Here is a 19,505-nt window from a genome sequence, read left to right on the forward strand (position 1 = left end):
CTGGTAACTAGATCAAAAGCAAACAAAACCTTTAAAAATGGCAAGGGTGTGATTGGGGTGCATGTCCCAAACTGGTGACCCTTCTTCCCCAATGGTGTTGAGCTCCTTCATCCCAGCCAGCCTGGCCAAGGGTCAGGGATAATGGGAGCTGGGAGTCCAGCACTGTCTGGAGGGCCACAGGTTTCCCCTCACTGTCCTAAACATATTACATGGAACCAAGTCCGTTTTTTTCAATGAAATTTACTTCTGTGTATGTGTGCATGCTTTCACCACGTTCAAAATACTAAACACCGTTGTGTAGAAGCAATGTTATTGCTTCTACGAAACTGTGTGTGTAAGCTGGAGGGGTTAGTCGTATAATGAAATGCTCTGTAATTCATAATCTGAAGAAACTGGCTGACAAACATTCAGCACCCAGTGTCAGACTGTAACCCTCCACTGGTTAATGTATTGCATTGCATCTGAATTGCTAAAACGCTTGTAAGCCTCTGGGTACCTGGATATATTTCCTACCTAAAGTTAAAAATCAGTCTGAATTTATTGCAAGCAATTAGCTGCCACAAAATATAAAGGGAGGAAAAACAGCCACTACAATTTAAAACATACATAATATTTATTCATATATCCAGCAAATGAACAGAACACTAAACCTTCAATGCATCATGTTCATTTACAGAGTAACAAAAAGAAAAACACAGGTCTCTAGCCCAAGAGCTAGCAAGATAATTGGGAGAGGGTGTGCGCACACACATCAAGAGGGAGGTGTAAGAAGACAATATAAGGGGAGGACACAGTCAGTAAGGTTAGGAAGTAAACAAATGCTGCCATATCTGCTACTCCTGAGTAGGATTCTAATCCTATTTTGCCAAAGGAGCAAACACAGCTGCAGAAGAAATTCTTTTTACTACCTAATAGAATATTGCCTTTGCTTTTGGAAACAATTCATTAACACCATGGAACTATCCTTTCCTCTGGACAAAATAACACTCATAGCATATTGTGTGTCAATACAGTGTGTTATCTGTATAATTCAGACTGTGGCTGAGAGGAACTGGCTTACGTATGACAGCCCTGCAATGTAGTCCACTGCTAATATTGCAGGTTAAAAGTGGTGATGAGGCCAGTTTGGATTTCTAGCAAGAACAACAAACTACACAAAACACTCTTCAGTTTGCAGCAAATGTCAGTAAAGTTCAACTACCCCCTCTGACCACCTGCCAGCTCATACAGAAAAGCCTTGTGTTCAGTCGACTTACATGAGATGCCATAAGAGGAATCTTACAAAAGCCAGTGTGGTGCAGTGTTGAGGGTGTTGGACCTGGGAGACCAGAGTTCAAATCCACACTCAGCCATGAAGTTTATGGGGTGATTATGAGTCACTTGCAGTCTCCCACCTTAGCCTGCTTCACAGGGTGGGCCACCTTGAGCACCTTGGAGGAAAGGTGGGATATAACATTAATAAACAAACAAAATAAGGAGGCAGTCCACTGAATGTGGTATAGCCTCCTCTGAAAACCTTGTTGACTGGCTAGGGATGTTCTACTTAGTGTGTCCAAGACATGTGACCAAGATGTGACCCTACAGCACAAATGTAGTCAGGACTACTTGACCAGCATCAACAATGGCTGGAGTGGAGTGTCCACTGACAGCTAGATTGACTGGATATGGGGAACATGTCTTCTGCACAGGAGACCCTGCTACTTGCTGTTGAAGATTATTTCTCCAAAGCAGGAGAGCCAAGACACAGTGATCCTATACTGCGAGAGGGGAGGGGGCAAAGGGGGCATGAAAGACCCTTGCCACAGCTATGCTTGGTAGATTTCTCCTTCCCTTGCTCACCTGGGTGAGGTATTCTGCCCTGGCATCTCCAGTTGTAGGAGTGAGAGCTGCAGGTGAGTGCCTGAAGGTCTGAGGAAACAGTACTTTGCTGTGAAGTGATTTGAGAAGGCACAAGTTTAGGGTTGCCATATGTTCATTTCCCCCAGACACATCCTCTTTTTCACAGTTTCAAGTTTTGTCCAGCTGGATTTTTAAATTTTGGCTAAATGTCTGGGAGGGGGGTGTTGACTTGATCCAACTATAAACTCCAAATGCATGAGGTGTTTATGTTTGTGTGAGAGTGAGAATTGCTGCTTTTTGTTATCAGGGCCCGTCTGAAGAGTGGAACCTCGAAACGCAGCTCTTCTTTCCAGTTGGCGGAGGGAACGGAAGCAGCCAAGGCCGGGCCGGGTGAGAGGTGGTGCCATTTGTGTGCCAGGTGATGGAGGTGGTCGGCAGGTTGTTTCCCTTCTCTTTTTTTCATAATAATTTTTATTAGTTTTCAATTACAATCCAATAGTATCCTCATTATAGGAATACCAATTTATAATACAATTATTAATACCAATTGTTCAAATACTGAATTATATAATTTAGACGAGATGGCCTCCCACATGCTAGAATTGATGGTTTGATTGTTTGCTTTATTTCTGTGTTCCAAAATCTTATTAATTTCCATTACATTCTGGTCATAATAATAATCCCTTATACAACAACTGCAATATTAATAACTTCTATTCATGTTGACACATTAAATAATTTATAAAACTACAAGTGAAGAACTCAAACTATATCCTTGTTCTTCCCGTGTGTGGCAATTATTTTGTCAGTGATGTTTCTTCCTGTCCTTGTAAGATGTTATGTCTTTCTTTCGCCCGGTTCTTGCTGTTCTCTATCATGCCTTGGGCAAGGCTGATATCCCACTGTTGTTCCTGAAATTTCTAAATTGCTCCGTTTCATGCTTCATTGTTTTACAACTTTAACAACAGATGCAAAAATCACTGTGTCCCAATAAATAACCTGTTTTTACCCTTTCCACTCTCAGCCTAGGAAGAAGAGTGGTCTGTTGAACTGCAGATGACTCAGTAGTGAACCTTATCAGTTCCTTGGCAAGTTCACAGACTCCTTTCATCCTTCTGTCCAACTGAAGATAAATGAACAATTATACTTCCAATTAAATTAAATTCCAAGTCCTCTTAGCATTATTCAGTTCACTCCGTAAATAATAAAGGATGGGGAAGAGTCAGCTCTAAGTTTCCATCATAAACCTTTTGCAAAATAGAGCTTCCCTCCCTTTCTCCTGTTTTTTTTTACACACACAGTTCCGTTTAATGTTACATTCCAGATCGATAAACCAATTTCTTCCGTCCTTGCTTGTACAAATACAACTACTTTGAACTAACATTAAGAGGAGGGTTGCCAAATCATAAATGTAGAAAAGAAAACTTTAAATAAAGAAACCATAAGCTCCCTTCCCCACATACCATCTTTTGCACCGAATGAAGTCTTACTCGTATCTCAAATTCAAACCTTAAAGTCTTTGCGGTTGTTATTGTTCCGCAGTTTGTGATCTCATCTCTTCTAGCATGTACCTGTACTTTTGTCCAATTAAACTCTAATTAATTGGAGAACCTCTGCTTCTTAATGGTGGCATTGGAGGGTTTTTGGAGGCTTATTTTGTCCTTGATGTTTCTTCCTGTCCTTGTAAGACTTTTTGCACTCAGCACCTCCCTGCCTCCCACAATCCATGCCTGAGCGAGAGCCAGGTACCGAGACGAACTGCGAATGAAGTCCATTCCCCCCCCCTGTCCCTGGAGGGAATTTGCAATGATAATTACCTTCAATCATCCTGGGTTTTCCTTCACCAACAATCTCCTGATGTCATGGGAGCTGCCTCCATTAAGGCAGAGTGGAACCAGAAGCCGCGGGTAGTTTCCCTTCCATGACATCTGCTAGGACCCAGGCCTGGTGCTGGAGCCTAGCTCTGCTGTGTGCATGTCGGTGACAACTCCCCTGGTGCTGGAAATGGCTCCTTCCAGCTGGACCTGGGCTCGACCTGCCAGGCCACCAAGGTGCCCAGCAAGCCATTACTCCACTTCCACTTCTTGGTAGCACACAGCTATGGGGCACATGGAGGGGCCAACCCCGAGATGCAGGTGGGCAATGACCCACACAGCCCCGAGCCCCTCCACTGGCTGCTGTGCTTGCCCTTTGACCGCAATGTGCCAGTGCAGATGGTGCTGCAGGAGCTGCTCTTCAACCACGGCTTCCAGCACCTCAAAGTTGCCTGGCAGGTAGAGGGGCGAAGTGGGGTGGGTGGGTGGTGGTCAGCTTCAGAGGGCGCTGAGGGGCAGAGAGGAGGTTTCAGAGAATGATAGGCATATTGGACCCTCAGGACCCCTTCCAACTCTACAGTTTGCTGATCAATGAACCCTGAGAGGCAGTGGCCAGCAGTCATCAGAATCTGGAGGGAAGGCTGGCTACTGCTATACTACTAATCCAATGGACCTATCACTCTTATGACCCTGACAGATGGCATCGAACCTCTGTGTCTTAATGGCCATCAGCAGTGGAATCCTATGTAAGTTTATGTGGGAATAGCCTACATATAGTAGGGATATTTCAAACGAGAGTTGTCATGGAGATCCATAATTAAAAGTAGAAGTCAGCAAATGCGTCCTCTTTTTGCTCTCCAAAATATGGCAACCCTGCACAAGTTGGCACACTTCTTTCATAAATTGCTGGCAACACTGCAATGATTGACAATGTGCCCTTTTCCCAAGTGCAGTTGGCACAGGCTGCACCCATCAGTGGGCAGCAATTTACTGTGGGCATCCATCTGTCTTGGGAGATAATGGAGGACCTGAAAAGAGAACTGAGCTATAGGCCTGTTGCACACCACCCCAATCTCCGACTGGTGCAAGATTCCAGAGATTCCAAGTGCTTACCCACAGTTTGTGTTTTCTTTTGGAATGAGGGACAGCGGAGACTGGTGTCTTTAGGATATATGGTTTATTTACACATATATACACATAGCCTGAGTCTACGATGGAGGGGTTCACAGCATTAACACCCCAAAAGGGTCTAGTTTCTCCCACAGCCACAGTCTTAGATTCAAACAGAAATCAAACTTTGCTTTCAAACCTTGCTCTGACTCTCTCTCCAGCTTGCCCTTTTTAACTCTAAACTCAGGCTTTCTCTGAGGGGCACAACCCATTTGCTGTTAGGCATCCGGGCGATTACTTCAAAACAGGAAGCTCACCTGGCTTATATTTTAGCAGTTGCTGGATCCAGGGGTTAGAAGGAACTTGCATTCGTGCATACAGCCTACTCCCCCCCGCCCCCCGTCGCCCAAACTCATAATAAGCCTGAGAAAAGGCAGGAGAGGTGCCCTGAGGTGTATGAAGCAACAGAGAGAAACCAAACACAAAATGAACAGAAGGGGGAAGGGAAAGATTAAACCTACAGATGATTTTTTCTTAAAAATGTTAACAGCCTAGCTCAATCTCTGATGGGACAAGTGAAGAGAAAGTCCTCGCCTGATGTTGCAGCAGTCAAAAGTGACTGAGTGGGGAGCTGGGAGCAAAATTCCCTTAAGTGCATAGAGTAGAGCTGCCGGACAAAATGCTAGCTGAACTCTAGGAAATTTCAAAACCACGGGTGGTATTCAGTGCTAGTCCTACTCAGAGTAGACCTCTTGAAATTAATAGACATGACTAGCTTGGGTTCATTAATCTTATTGGGGCTACTTTGTGTAGGACAACAAGAGGCCCCCAGCTAGCCTGCCACTCTCAGGTGCAACACGGGGAATGCTGTTCTACTATCAGTACACAGTCCTACTTCCGTACACAGAAGGTTGTCCTTTGCCAGACCTGCTGTTTCTGTTTTCTATAAGGTTAGTACACATTCAACCCTTACCACTTTTTAAAACCTCCAAGCCTGCCAACACCTTATTTGTGTGACTGTAATTTGCTTTAACTGTTTTTAATTCTAAATTCTGAATTGCTATAACCCTGCTTGTGAAGGGCTGGCGATAATAATAAAATAAGAACAATAATAAGTACTCTGCTGAACTAGTTTGTGGAACTGATTGTTTGTAGGCCATCTTAATACTATACTACAATTCCTAAGGGGGACAGTATTCTGCTGAACTTAGGAGCTGTTTCACCACTGCAGAGTCACTGGAATTTCAATAGGGTTTTTAATCTCTTCCATTTCTCCAGTCTAGATGCTAGAACCAGTGTTCCTACAAAAGCTATATTTGGGTCAAGTACATGTGCCATCAGCTACTCTGCAAGCTGAAAATGTTAACGCTCCCCAAACTGGAAGTTAGAAGTGTGTAAAACAGAACACCCCTGCCTCAGTCCTCAAAAGGAAAGGCAGTGCTTTATTGCTTTAGCTAATAGAGAAGTTGCAAGAAGGATCCCAAATCAAGCTTCTAGCATCACAGTTATTTTAAAACAGATTGCTCTCAAAATGCTTTGTGTATGTGGCAGTGGGATCATTGAACTTGTAGAGGTAACGATGCAATAAAAGATCTTTTTGCTCTTAAACAGTCTGATTTGGTTCCTAGTTTTGGTAGAACTAAACTGGCTAAACCTGGGCTGCAAGACTACCTGAAACCCTGCTATGTTTATATTTTTAAATATCTTTTCCTCTACATTACAGTTGTATGCCATCTGCCTGAAGCACAATTTAAACAGTCAAGTCAGAAATACGGAAACCCTCCACCAAAAAACCCCCGTCAGTTTATTATGAAAATGTTGACAGACCCTTAAATTACCACAGTGCTCCTGGGCACTGTTACAATTCCTATTTTACTGTGAATTTCAAAAGGAAAGAAACAAACTTATTTTCCCTGCAGCCCATTATTAAGACATATACTCAGGCGACTGCAGAGACAGCTAGTATACATACTTTAGCGTGTACCTACATTAACTCTAATAGCCTCTTAATTTCCTTTCCCATCACTCTGAGGAATTAGAGAAAGAATTTATTTTTGACTCTATGCGCACAACTTCAATTCACCTTCTGGTGTTCTCCCATGTCATCTCCACATGGAGGTGAAAGAAGGACAGAACTGCATTCTGGCTTCCTGCAGTATTGTTTGGGAGGTAGGGCAAGGGGAAGAGGAAATTAACTATTGCAAGTAATTCTGAGTCTACTGAAGTCAACAAATGAATCCACAGTGTGCTTATATGCCCGTGTGTTATCTGACTCTTCAGCAGGGAATGGTTTGCATATTTCACATTCAAGACAGAAGCCTTTTGGTCCTGGAGTGAATTTGAATGAAGGTCCAAATGGGATTGCAGCCCATGACTTACTGCATGAAACTGTCCCACTAAATGATACTTCAGTTAAACTATTCTAGATTAATTTCAAGGGAGGTAGACGTGTTAGTCTTTTGAAGCAAAAATATTGTGGTACCTTGTTGAATTACACATTTATTATGGTGTATGCTTTTGCAAATCTGAGTCTTCTCCTTTCTGATTCGTGATGCTAAACTACAACACCCATCATCCCTGATCACTGGCTGTACTTTGTGGGACCGACTGAGCATTGGAGTCCAAGCAGCACTGAAAGGGCACCAGGTTCCCCACCGTAGTTCTGGGGGAGGAATCCTTGCTAAGGCAATTGTTGTTTCAGGGTTAGCATTCTGGCTTGCCAGCTGCAATGACTCCCAATCTCCTCCGCCCCACCATGATGTTCCCAGGCTTCTTCTGACTCCCTGAAAACCAGTTGTACAAAATTTTAAAATTTAACAGCACATTTTCCTTTACATAAGATAATACAGAGATCTTGTGCAAGACTGATAAGTAGCTATACTGAAATTATGATAAAGCAGTCTTGCACAATACCTCATTACTATTATTACTGTTATAATAATAATAAAATTTCCCCAAGGTACAACCTCCAAGGTAATCCACCACATGTGTTGAGCTCTTGATTCAATTTCTGCTCTGAACAAGGCTTCTAAAATTCTAACTTGCCTTCAGCAGGTGGAAATCTATATAAATAAGCAGGCTGTTCTCCACTGGGCCACAAGAACCAAAAGGGGAAGGCTGTGCTCAGGTGAGAAGCAATGAGAAGTAGAGTGGGATGATAGAGACCACCCTCTTAAATGTCACCAAACCACATGACAAACTGCACACCAATTTTAAAAAGTGTGCTGATGACCAGCAGTTCCTGCAGATGTACAGCAGGTTATTGTCACTCAGCAGATTTTCTGCTGTAAAAGGAAATCCAGATTAAATGTTAATGATGATGAGGATGTAATGATGAAGATGATTATGTACAGACTGGCATTTTAAAGATGTCACGTGGACAACTGCAAAAGACTAGGGAGCGTGAGCAGCGTTGATTCCAGGATCAACCTCTGTCTGGAAGCACACTTCCTTTGCCGGATCTGGACCCAGGATTTCTAAGCAGGCAGCTTGGTCAGCCAAGCAGCAAGTTCCAGCTCCCCACATAACCTCAGTAACTGCTCTTGGACAAGTCTTTAACCCTCAGTGTAGAAAGAAAGACGGAGGAAAGACTCACTTACCAGGGAGGTTATCACCCCAGTCACAAGCGCCTGCTTCCTCTGTCCTTCTAGGCTAAGCCAGCAAAGGCGGCCTTTCTTCCGCAAGAAAGGAGGCTGTTTCTCCCCTCTCTCTAAGGGACTGAATTGGACCTGGAGCCGAAAGTCGAGAGAAGGTCCTTGAACCTCTGCCTCACCGCGCTTGGTGCTGCGCCTTAAGCACATAATAAAGACCCCGTGCCTTGCGTAGCGGGGACTCCAGGTGCTTTGGGCCCCCGAAGGCCCTGGCTATGCCTCGAGAAAGCTGTAGAGGGCGCCCTCCTTCCGCGCCGTTTCCATTTTCCAGGCGCTGTGCTTGAACACGGTGCGCAAAAGGCGCAGTTGGGAGGAAGGAAAGAGCCAGTGAGCGCCTGGGAGCTGCGGACACCGCCCGCCCGCCCGCCCGCCCCCACCCAATCCATTTCCAGTAAACTTGCCCACTTTTTCTCAGGCAGTGAGGGCCGGTGCCTTGAGCGGAGGCGCGGAAAGCGCTCGGGCGCAGCACCGGGGGAACTTTGACAGGTGCAGTGATGGGAGCATCTTTGCGCTTGCTACCGCGCAGTTGTTTAAAGGCACAGATCCCAGACTGCAAAATTAAATACTTGGCAAGCCTAGCTCTGGAGTTTAGTGGCGCTGCCCTAGTCCAGAGTCGGGGGGAATATTCTTACCTCCCTCCGCCTCTCGGAAACGGTCCCCTGTCACACACGGGTACATCGCACACGCAAATTTCAGGGATTATTTCCAATATAATCTTTGTCTGAGTCTTTGGAGTTTTGTGAAAGGCATGTTGTTGTCGATCTAGTTGGTGCGAATAATCTCGCCAGCCGGTGAGCTGGAGGGTCGTTTCCCGCAACCTTCTCGGCGGACTTAACTGGAGTCCGCGCAATGTTTTTCGTTGGCGACAATTCGCACGTTTAGCTGCGCGTGTAATTGAGTGACTCGGTAAATAATTACCATCCAACAAATCAACCAATCACTTTCCCCAAATTTCATGGGATTCTCATCTTAGTCTAGCTCTGTGACTCTTACAATGTGATCAAGGGTCTGGAAGCCAAGCCTTATGTGGAACATTGGAGTGAGTTGGGTATGTCTAGCCTAGACAACATGAGACTGAGAGGAGATATGACAGCCAACTTCAAATTTATCAAGGCCTTCTCCTGCTCCGGAGGGAGAGATGACTTCAAGTTACAACAAAGGAGATTCCGACTAAACATCAGGAAGAGCTTTATGACAGAAAAAGGTGTTCCACAGTGGAACAGACTCCTTCAGAAAGTGGTGGACTTCATTGGAGGTTTTTAAGCAGAAGGATGCTTTGATTGAAATTCCTGGTTGCAGGGGGTTGGACTAGATGACTCTCGGCGTCTCTTCCAAGGCTACAATTCTGCGAATGTCTATCTACAGCAAATACGAAATATTCTTCACTTGCATTTAAACAGGTTTTTTTTCCGTATATAGCTTCCGAATTGCCGACGGCTACCCTACACGTTAAAACTGCAATCCTATAGACACTTACCCGGGTGTAAGTCCCTTTGAATTCCAAGGGGCTTACCTCCAAGGAGACACGTATAGACTTGCACTACTAGTTATATAGCAGGAGAGTAAGAGTTAAAAGACCCAAACCGCCATCTAAATCCTTCCGCTATCTTCCCGGTGCCTCTTCTCAAATTCATCGCGTCGGCTTCACAACCATCTGAACGGTGTAACCTTTCCACACCCGAGCAAAATTCCTCCCGGTGCGAGCCCGGGTGGCGCGTCAAGGCTCAAGCCGCTCTTTCGCCAGCGCCCGCCAGAGATGCTGCCTGTCAGTGCAGGCATTATTGCTGAGTGACGCGGGATGGATCGACGGCCCTGAAGGGCAGCTTCCTCTGTGGAATTGAGACGGACTGGAGCTCAGCGATAGGAGCACCTGCTTTGCTCGCAGAATGGGCCAAACTCAGCCCGCACCATCCCGGGGGGGAAGTGGTGTCCCCCGCCTCTGGGATTTGGGAGAACCTCTGTCAGTTGGTGCAGACAAGACTGAGCGCGGTGAATCTGTGTTTATTTTATTTCTGGCATTGATATCCCACCTTTTCCTTCAAGGAGCTCCAGGTGGCGGACATGGTTCCTCTCCCCACAACAACCCTGTGAGGCAGGTTAGGCTGAGAGGTGGTGACCAGTCACCCAGTGAGCTTCATGCCTCAGCGGGGATTTGAACCCTGCCCTCAAGGCCTAGCCCCAACCCTGCCGGGTGGCATATCTATGTGCTTTCTGCTGGGCACTCTGGAGCTTTGCCAGCGATCCCGGAAATAGCCCTGCTCCGGTGCTCCTGCAATCTTTCCTTTCCCTCTCTGCGGATTACTTGCTGCTACTACTACCTGACAGCATCCTAAAAAGCAGAGACATCACCTTGCCAACAAAGGTCCGTATAGTTAAAGCCATGGTTTTCCCAGTAGTGATGTATGGAAGTGAGAGCTGGACCATAAAGAAGGCTGATCGCCAAAGAATTGATGCTTTTGAATTCTGGTGCTGGAGGAGACTCTTGAGAGTCCCATGGACTGCAAGAAGATCAAACCTCTCCATTCTCAAGAAAATCAGCTCTGAGTGCTCACTGGAAGGACAGATCCTGAAGCTGAGGCTCCAAGACTTTGGCCACCTCATGAGAAGAGAAGACTCCCTGGAAAAGACCCTGATGTTGGGAAAGATGGAGGGCACAAGGAGAAGGGGACGACAGAGGACGAGATGGTTGGACAGTGTTCTGGAAGCTACCAGCATGAGTTTGACCAAACTGCGGGAGGCAGTGGAAGACAGGAGGGCCTGGCGTGCTCTGGTCCAGGGGGTCACGAAGAGTCGGACACGACTAAACGACTAAACAACTACTACTACTACTACCTGACGCCTTGCGGTAGTGGTGAGGCAATGCGCGCCGATTCCGTTATTGCTCCCTGCCTCGCACCGTGATCTCCTGGGCACAATCCAAAGAGGACAAAGGCGCGCCTGCTTTTAGAAATCCGGGTTGCTAAAGTGTGCAGCGGCGTGCTTCGAGCTTCTCTTGGGAGCCGCGGTGGTTAGACTGTCACAGATTCCAATATCCCTGGATTGACCCGAACTGCAATCTAGAAGTGAATTCAGGCGACCGTTTGCCAAGTGGTGACTTGACAGCTGTACGCCTGTAACCACTTGGTAGGGCTGCCTTTATTCTTTTGCCAAGTATGAAAAAAATCTTTCGACTGATCAGAAAGCCTGCAAACCAGAGAAGCCTCTGTCAAGATTCTCCCTCATCGTTTGGCAGGACACTAAAAACGACCCGATTTCCCATCAGGTTACCTGCACTCCATAGAAAGGTGTGCTTTAAAATCACAGCTATTGCGATGGGCACCTGCCACACCCGATTTTTTTATTTCTTATTCCAGAGTTGTCTGTGCATATGCCACCCGCGTCCCTGGACACATGTCCTGCCTACACAACATCCCTTGCCCATCCTGCACGTTATCCCCGAATTCCCTTCTGAGCGCGACATGATCTTAGTCGCAAGATCATCCCAGCCCTCAGAGCTAGAGGCGTCTACTTGGGCTGCGCAGAAATGCAGCCGGGCGGAGCAATGGGCCCAGTTATAGAGCAGCCATGGAGCCCTTGCCGTTCCAGCCAGATGAACAATGAGTCCTCTCTGCGCCTTTCCAGCCTAAGAAAGTTTCCTTTCCACTCATTACACAACCCCATTGGTTTCAACCAGACCGGCATTCAGGTGTTAGGACCGCGGTTTAAGCCGGTTTTATCTGACCAGCTGGGAGGGAATCAGTATTCCAATTCTGAATTAATCACAAACATGACTTGGGAGCGTAGAACTAGGTAAAAGTAATTTAATTCCAAATAAGGCGTTCTTAGAACTGAGGTGTGAGACTCCCATTGCAGACTAACTGGGTGAGTTTGTTAACCACTCATTTGGCACATAAAACCACCATAATTCCTACCTAACCAGAAATGGACATTGTCACGGATTCTGAAGCCAACTATAACAAGCAAGAGACATATTGAAGTGGGAGTGAGTTAAAGATCTGTCTTTTAATTTATTCACTTTGAAGACGGGAAAAATTAAAGGAGGCAAGAAAAAGGACTCTGTAATTTAACCAGCGATATTAGGACACCGAGACTGCCCCCAGGTTTGTGCTTTAAATGTTTTATGTAAGTTAATTTATACATAAATTAAACGTTTTCGGTTGTTCTTAATTATATTTTTGTCTTTTGAAAGTTGCCTTAACTCTTTGAGCTTTTTTTAAAGATTTCCCCCCAATTATGTTACATTCGCAGTTACAGTTACTGCTGCTTTAACAACTCGGTCCAAACCGCACTTAAGTGTCTTCTGATGTAAGCGGCTTTACACTTGATCCCAAACATGCTTTACTTGGAAGTAAATCCACATGAGTTGAGTGGAACTTGCTTCTTAAATAGATGCGTTTAGGATTAAGGGCTTAACCTTTGGCTTAATTCAGGTGTGATAGGCTTGCCTCTTCCACTTACTGAAGGTTTATCACAACATTTCTGCATGTCAGTTAAGCCTGCTTAAAAGCATTTGCTATATCACTGTTTTTTTAAGTGCTGGACCTTTCATAGTGTTGAAAGATTCTGGCCGCTCAGTCCTAAAATCTAATAAACAATTCAGGTTGGTGCTTAACCATAAATATTGAGCTCGTGCACAAGATAACTGGTTCTTTGGTTATTTCACGCTCTATCTTTGGGCAAATATTATGTCCCGCCCCCCAAACATACTGTGATTGCAAACGGGCAAAACCACGAAAGTATCGTCAGTTGTGAAAAATCTTGTCTTCACATTAGAAAACCTTCCTATTATTAATGGTGAAATGAACTTCTTCCTTGTAAACTTTATTTCATTCGCCACAAATTATAACTACATTAAATTATAACTAGCAAGCGAGTTCGTGGTAGTCAGACCTGCTTCGATATTTGCATATAAAAGCACGTTTTTGAAGTTTCATCATGACAAGATCGTGTAATTTTATTGCATACATTTAATGTGCCAGCTTAAATCCGTCTCTGCCTGGGGTTATTCAGACGTCAGCTTACGTCAGACCCTGTTGGGCAATGTCCCACCCGCCCCCGGGAGATCCAAACCACCACCGAGAAAATCGGTTGGCTTTAACCAAATATCACTTCCACTAGCTAATCAAAAGGTAAATATTGCGAGGAAAACGCCACACGCTCCCCTTCATCCCTTCGGTAAACTTTCCACTTTCTGTGGGAAGATTTCTAATAACGGGGGGGGGGGCAGGCAGGGCGAGGGCGCCGCGCTTCGCCTCTCTCCAAAGCCCCTGGCGGGACAGCGCCTCCTCCTCGCCCGCCGCCGCCCCCGGACTCTGGGCCAGAGCGCGGGCGGGGGGGGGCCCTCGGCCTCCTCCGCGGGGCTTTGTCGGGTTGCGCTGGGCCGGCGTCGCTCCCGCCCGGGCTCCTCCTCCTCCTCCTCCTCCTCGGCGGGTGGCCTGAGGACGGCGGGGAGGAGCGAAGGTGCGCGGGCTCCGGCGAGGCCCCTGCGGGCGGAGACTGCGCTGCCGGGCGCTTCTTCCGCGGGCTGCCAGCCCGGCGTGCTGTTAATGAAGGGCTGCGCAAGAGGAAGGCGCGGCCGGCAGAAAGATCCAGCCGAGAGCGCGGAGAGGGGGGGGTGTGGAGTTGCGCCCCAAGCGAAGGGCAGGCGGCGGAGAGGGGAGGCGGGGGCTGCAAAGGTCTGGGGGGCAGCCTGCGCTATGTGCCGCTCTTGGTATCCGAAGAAGTGTGCATGCACACGAAAGCTCATACCAAGAACTAACTTAGTTGGTCTTTAAGGTGCTACTGGAAGGAAAAAAAATTTTTTGTTTTGTATTCCAAGGATCTCCGTGTGGCCTACGTGGTTCTCCTCATCCCAGTTTCATCTTCACAACAACCTCGTGAGGGAGATTAGGCTCAGAGATGGTGTCCGGCCCAAGGTCCCGCTGAGCGGGGATTCAGATCCTGCTACCCCAGGTCCAACTGGACTCCAGGTTCCCCGCCCAGCCCGACTTTCGCAGTAAGGTGCACGTTGCCATCTCCAGAGGCCCCGCTCCACCCCTCGCTAAGCTCAGTAAACCCGAGAGTCTTTCTGGTTTCCTAACTGCACGCAAAAGGCAAATGAGGACACACGAGAGGAGGAAGAGTTGCGCAAAAGGCGGAGGAAGAGTCTTCTTGGAACTGACTGGGCGCAAAAGAGGTTACGCCAAGCAAAGCGCTGCGGCAGGAGTGAAACTCTCCTTGTTGCTCGCAAGGTGGGTTAAAGTGCTTGCTCTCACACGCGGGCGCGCGCACACGTTGCTCCCTGTTGCTAAAACAAAAACAGGTTGTTCACGCGCGTCCGCCTGTCGGGGAGTCGCTGCTCCAGATACTCCTGGCGTCGAGGCTCCATTGCCTCTCCAGCAAGTCGGGTGACTTATCCCGCTCTGTGTTCTCGTTGGCAACCCCCGCTCTCTCCTAGTGGGCAAGGGGGGGACGGAGAGAAGAGTGGTCAAGAAATCTCCCTCCGCAGATCCTCCGTTTTGCCATTCTGCCTGTTTAATATCGGGCCGACTACTGCGGCCTCTGGTTTAAAGAAGCTCGGCTTGCAATCCTGTGCAAGGTGAATCGGAAGCAAGCCCTAGTGAGTCACAGTGAAGTGCTCTGGCTTGATCTGTTTTCTTTCTTTAACGATGGGCTGTTGCTTTCAGACGCCAGCACAGATCCAATTCATAGATTTAAAAGAAAGGAGGACCGCAGGCTTTGCAAGAGCATTTCTCTCCCCGCTCCCCCATACAAATGCAAAGAAATCTTTCTTCTTTAACTTACTGCCCCGATCCACGCCTCCACACCCACCCACACACCAAAGTGGATATATTTTTGCTTTTCTCTTGTGCCTTTATTAAAAATACCATTATTGTTTGCTCTGATCTACACTTGGGCTCTACAAAGCACGTTTAGTTGTTTAGCTTCCGTGAGCGATGAGAGTTGAGGGTGGGGGTGGGGTTTGACCTAAACTGCAAGAAGCAGCTCTGCAGCCATTGGCGGGGAGGGGGCAAAAGGGCACCATCCCAAAGGCTCAGGTCCTTTTCCTTCTGAAGACATCAGGAAAAGCGTGGAGGCAGGACTCAACCCTGCCGCTCACTAACAAGCAATACTATTAAAAATCTTGAAACATTCCGTTTATGAAGTTGATTGAAATCCCTCTCCGAGCCCCTCACCCGACCCACTCACCCATAGGAGTCAACTCCTAGGAGCCGAGATCCCTTGCCCCCCCCAAATAATATTTGAAGGGGCTGTGTGTCCCCCCCCCAAGTTGATGGGCATTGTCATTCAAATAGTGTGCCTGTGCCGCGTCATGTGATCGATTATGCAGGGCAGGGCTTACCTGGGCGTCCACAAAATTTTATTCAAGTTGGCACTCCGGCCCTCACCTGAGAACCAAACCAAATCTTTATTACGGTCAAAGACCATCACCTCCATACATGAATAAAACATGCTCACTCCTGGCAGTGAGCAAAGGTGCTGCAAGAAAGCGAAAGGTGCAAAACCAAGCAGAACTTAGTTCCTAAATAAGGAGCTCAGGCCTGCCTGGAGGCCACACCTTTTGACATAAGAACCCTTTAATCCCGCTGAGTTAGGGAAGACTGCACTCTGCCCATGCTCCAGGTGCGCTCTCTCCTACGGCTCGCCTGGCCTCGGACGAAGGCTGCTTTCCTCGACGAGCCCTGGCTCAGACTGAGGCGGGGTCTGAAGGTGCAGGCCTCTCGGAGCCCCGGTGTCCGGTTGCTGCTTGGGGCGGCGGCGGCGGCCCGCCTGGTACTTGTCCGGCGTGAAATCCTCTCCTGTTCCTTTCTTCTGCGCTGCCTTCCCCTGGCCGCGTCCCAGCAGAATCCTGGCCACAGGGGAACGAGCACCGTAACTAATTTTCGCTCAGACGCAGGACTCCTCTGGCAGCTGCACCCTGTCGCCATTTAATAACCCTGCCGCGCTTCCTTCCCCAGTAATGAATGGGAACGGCAGGCGCTCGCTAACGGAAACCGGGCTCAAACCGGCTGCGGAGCAGAGCCACCTCCTCGGGCGAGATGGAGAGCGTCTCTCGAAAGTGGCGTCGGCTTTTCCCAGAGCGCCTTTTAGCGCACGCACAGATGTCTCATCTTTCAGCTTTGAAAACGAAGGAAAGGGCGGCTGCTGTCCTCTCAAGTGCTTCTCACAGCTAAGCGGTATAATCGGGTGCCTAAAAGCAGGGCCATTGTCACACGCCGCCTCGCTACTCCGCGGACTTCTCTGGCTGTGGGACTCTGCGGCCACCTGCTCCAGAAGGCGAGGGTCGTCCTGGGCAGAGCCAAAGCGGCGCTTAGGGATGCACAGCTGTCCGAATCCCAGTCGGAGTGCAAGAACGTCCTTGGTGGGACCTTTTTGACCTAAGGGGAGCAGGAGAGGTGGAGGTGGAGGTGGTACAGCCTGAGGAGCGCCTACCAGACTACGCATCCATAACTTCCTGAGAAAGGAAACAGCTAATTGCGCCATTTTGTTTTATTTTATATAAACTGCATTGAACTTTTTGATGGAGCCTGTGATCTTGCACGTCTTCCCACGATTACGTCCCATAAACATCTATAACCCGCAGCTGTTACTCATATTATAAACACATAAGATAACAATTTATCACTCTGAAGACTGCCATCTTCATTAACCTCCATCCATGCCCTGATTTTAAAATTAGTTTAAGGCAAGTTTATGAAGTCAGCTTCCAAGAGAAAAGAAAATCGATGCTGAACTGGCGTTCTCACGTTGACAGAACAACAGCTAATCCACTTGTGGGTGTGAACCCTGATTATGTGCCGCATAAAGGACAGCAATTAATTATTTAGTAGTAATTAATAGGCTAATTAATCCCAGTGCTTTTGAAATGTCAGTTTAAACTTATCCCACAGGAGAGCTTTTTTCCTTTGGCCAAGGACAAAAAACCTGCAAACTTTTCAAGCAAGGAGGCAAGTTTGCCCCCTTAAACTACTACCATCCACCCCGCCCCTCCCAGGAAGCATTCGGCAGCTATGGTGTCATGGGCCCCGCCGCCTGCCTGCCCGCGCAGGTCGAATCCCCCCGACGTCCGTGGAGAGGAGCGCCGTGCTGCGCCGGGGTCACTCCTTGCCCGCCTCCTCTGTCCCCGCCTGCTCGCGATGGGACAGATCTGCCCTGCCGCCTTTGCCGACGGGGGCTCCTCGTGGAAGCCGGCGCCGGCGGGGGGTGGGCTGGTTGCAGCCCCTCAGAATTTTGCGCTATGCCACTTATTTCAGCACTTAATTCTACAACACTCCGTTCTCCATTATCACGTAGCTTTTGCCAGCCCTATATATATAAAGATTGTTATAATTTTAAAGATTTTTTTTCCATGCACGCTAAATCTAAAATCAAATCTTGATCAAATACAGTCTGGGTTCGATTCTAAATTACTATTTAAAACAAAAACAAAAACCCCAATTTCTGTAAACGCAATAGGACTTTCTGATTGCAGTACAGTATCTCAGTCCGGGGTATATTGTACCCTGAATCCCTTCGCTGAAGTCTTTGGTCTCATACTCGTGTAAGAAGCTATTCCCTGGCTAAGCTGGTTTCGGATCCTGGGTTGTGGGTCCAGCTTCTATTCGTTTTTTACTTTTTGCCCCCAGCTTGGACTAGCAGAATTACGATCCTGAAGTTTCATAAATATTCACTTCCTAGAAGCTTTTGTCAAGTGACCGGTTTAACAGGAGTGCCAAGTGGAAGCTTTCTAGAAGGTAATGACCAACACAACCCCTGCATGATTTGGCCCCAGCCTGCCCAGCTGCGGGGAACAGGCAGCGTTTGAGGGTAATTAACATATGAAAGTTACTGCCAGGCTTCAGGTGTTCCTGTCTCCCTCGAACAGCACCCACACCCCGCCCCAAGATCCGTAGAGAAAGGCTTGCGCTGGGTAACTTTTGCGCTTTCCCCAAGGCAGAGAGTGGCCAAGGGGGCGGTAGCGCACTCACACCCTTTCCATTGCGTTTATAACCCCTCAAAGTTTTGGTTGGACGCCAATCCAATTACAGTAATTAAAAGGCAGCTCACTGAGATAAAGTGCGGCGACCCAGCGTTCCCTCCTCCCCTCCCCTTGGAAATAAAATCTATCTGTCCCCGCCAGAGCAGCGGCCTGACAGAGGTGCCGAGCTAAGGGAGGGGACTTGGGGGAGCGCTCCAGCCCCTCCGCTGCTCTCGGGTCGCCCAAGAAGGATGACGCAGACAAGGTCTTTTATTAGTTTGAATTTTATTATAGGGATATGTAGATAAAGGGAAGGGGGAAGATTTGCCTTACATTTCAACAGGTGACTGTTGCATTAACGGGGTAAATAATCAACTTTACAATTTCGCACTCTCTCTTTCCTCTCCATTCCCGAGAGCAAAGCAGGCCCCCAACGGGTTTTGTTTTTGTTTTTTTGGAGGCGGATGACAGAGTACGCGGGATGTGTCCAGCCAAGGCAACACTAGAGAAAGGAGGACTGGCGTGTTCTGCTCCGGGGCTGCTCTCTTGGCGCCTAGCGCATTCCAACTCCCGCACCCACACCTACCCCGCTTTTGTCGCACCCTTTACCTCCCCACCCCTCGAAATGCCTCTTTCCCTCACCCCCCCTTACCAAACGGAGCATCCCTGTCTTTCCCAACTAGTGGAACCTTCCTCTTCCCACCCACAAAAATTATCGAGATATAAAAAGACCAAAAAAGTTGCAAGGGAAGTCCTGGCCGGGGAAAAAAAGATGAGATGCGCGCGGTTCCTTCGATTTCCTGTACGTTAGGCTTAAGATATTGAGTTCACCTTCACCTCAGTTAATCAAACTAAAAATAAAAAGGGTCTCTGGAACGGACTTAACATTACACTATATACACAATTCCTGCCGTTTTTTGTAATACAATCCTACGGAGAGAACTGGGGGAGAAGAGTCTCCCAAGCAGATGGGGGGATTAAGACCTGTACACAGAAGTCTGCAATCGGCATGAAAGCAAAGGGCGCTTCCTCCCTCTCACCTGGGACGAGAGTGAGCGTTACAAAGCTTCCAGCAACGTGGCTGAGGCGGGGGGAGGAATCTTGTGTGCGCGGGGGGGGGGTCTCCAAGGAACA

At 47.8% G+C, this 19,505-nt stretch overlaps 1 protein-coding gene across 1 annotated transcript in view; it reads right to left on the reverse strand.

Annotated features, from left to right (window-relative positions):
• OTX1 (orthodenticle homeobox 1) overlaps positions 1-19,505 on the reverse strand; it is a 132,377-nt gene that overhangs the window by 100,700 nt on the left and 12,172 nt on the right. The window lies entirely within an intron of this gene.

The sequence above is a fragment of the Podarcis raffonei genome, chromosome 3, assembly GCF_027172205.1.
Source record: "Podarcis raffonei isolate rPodRaf1 chromosome 3, rPodRaf1.pri, whole genome shotgun sequence".
Lineage (NCBI taxonomy): Eukaryota > Metazoa > Chordata > Lepidosauria > Squamata > Lacertidae > Podarcis > Podarcis raffonei.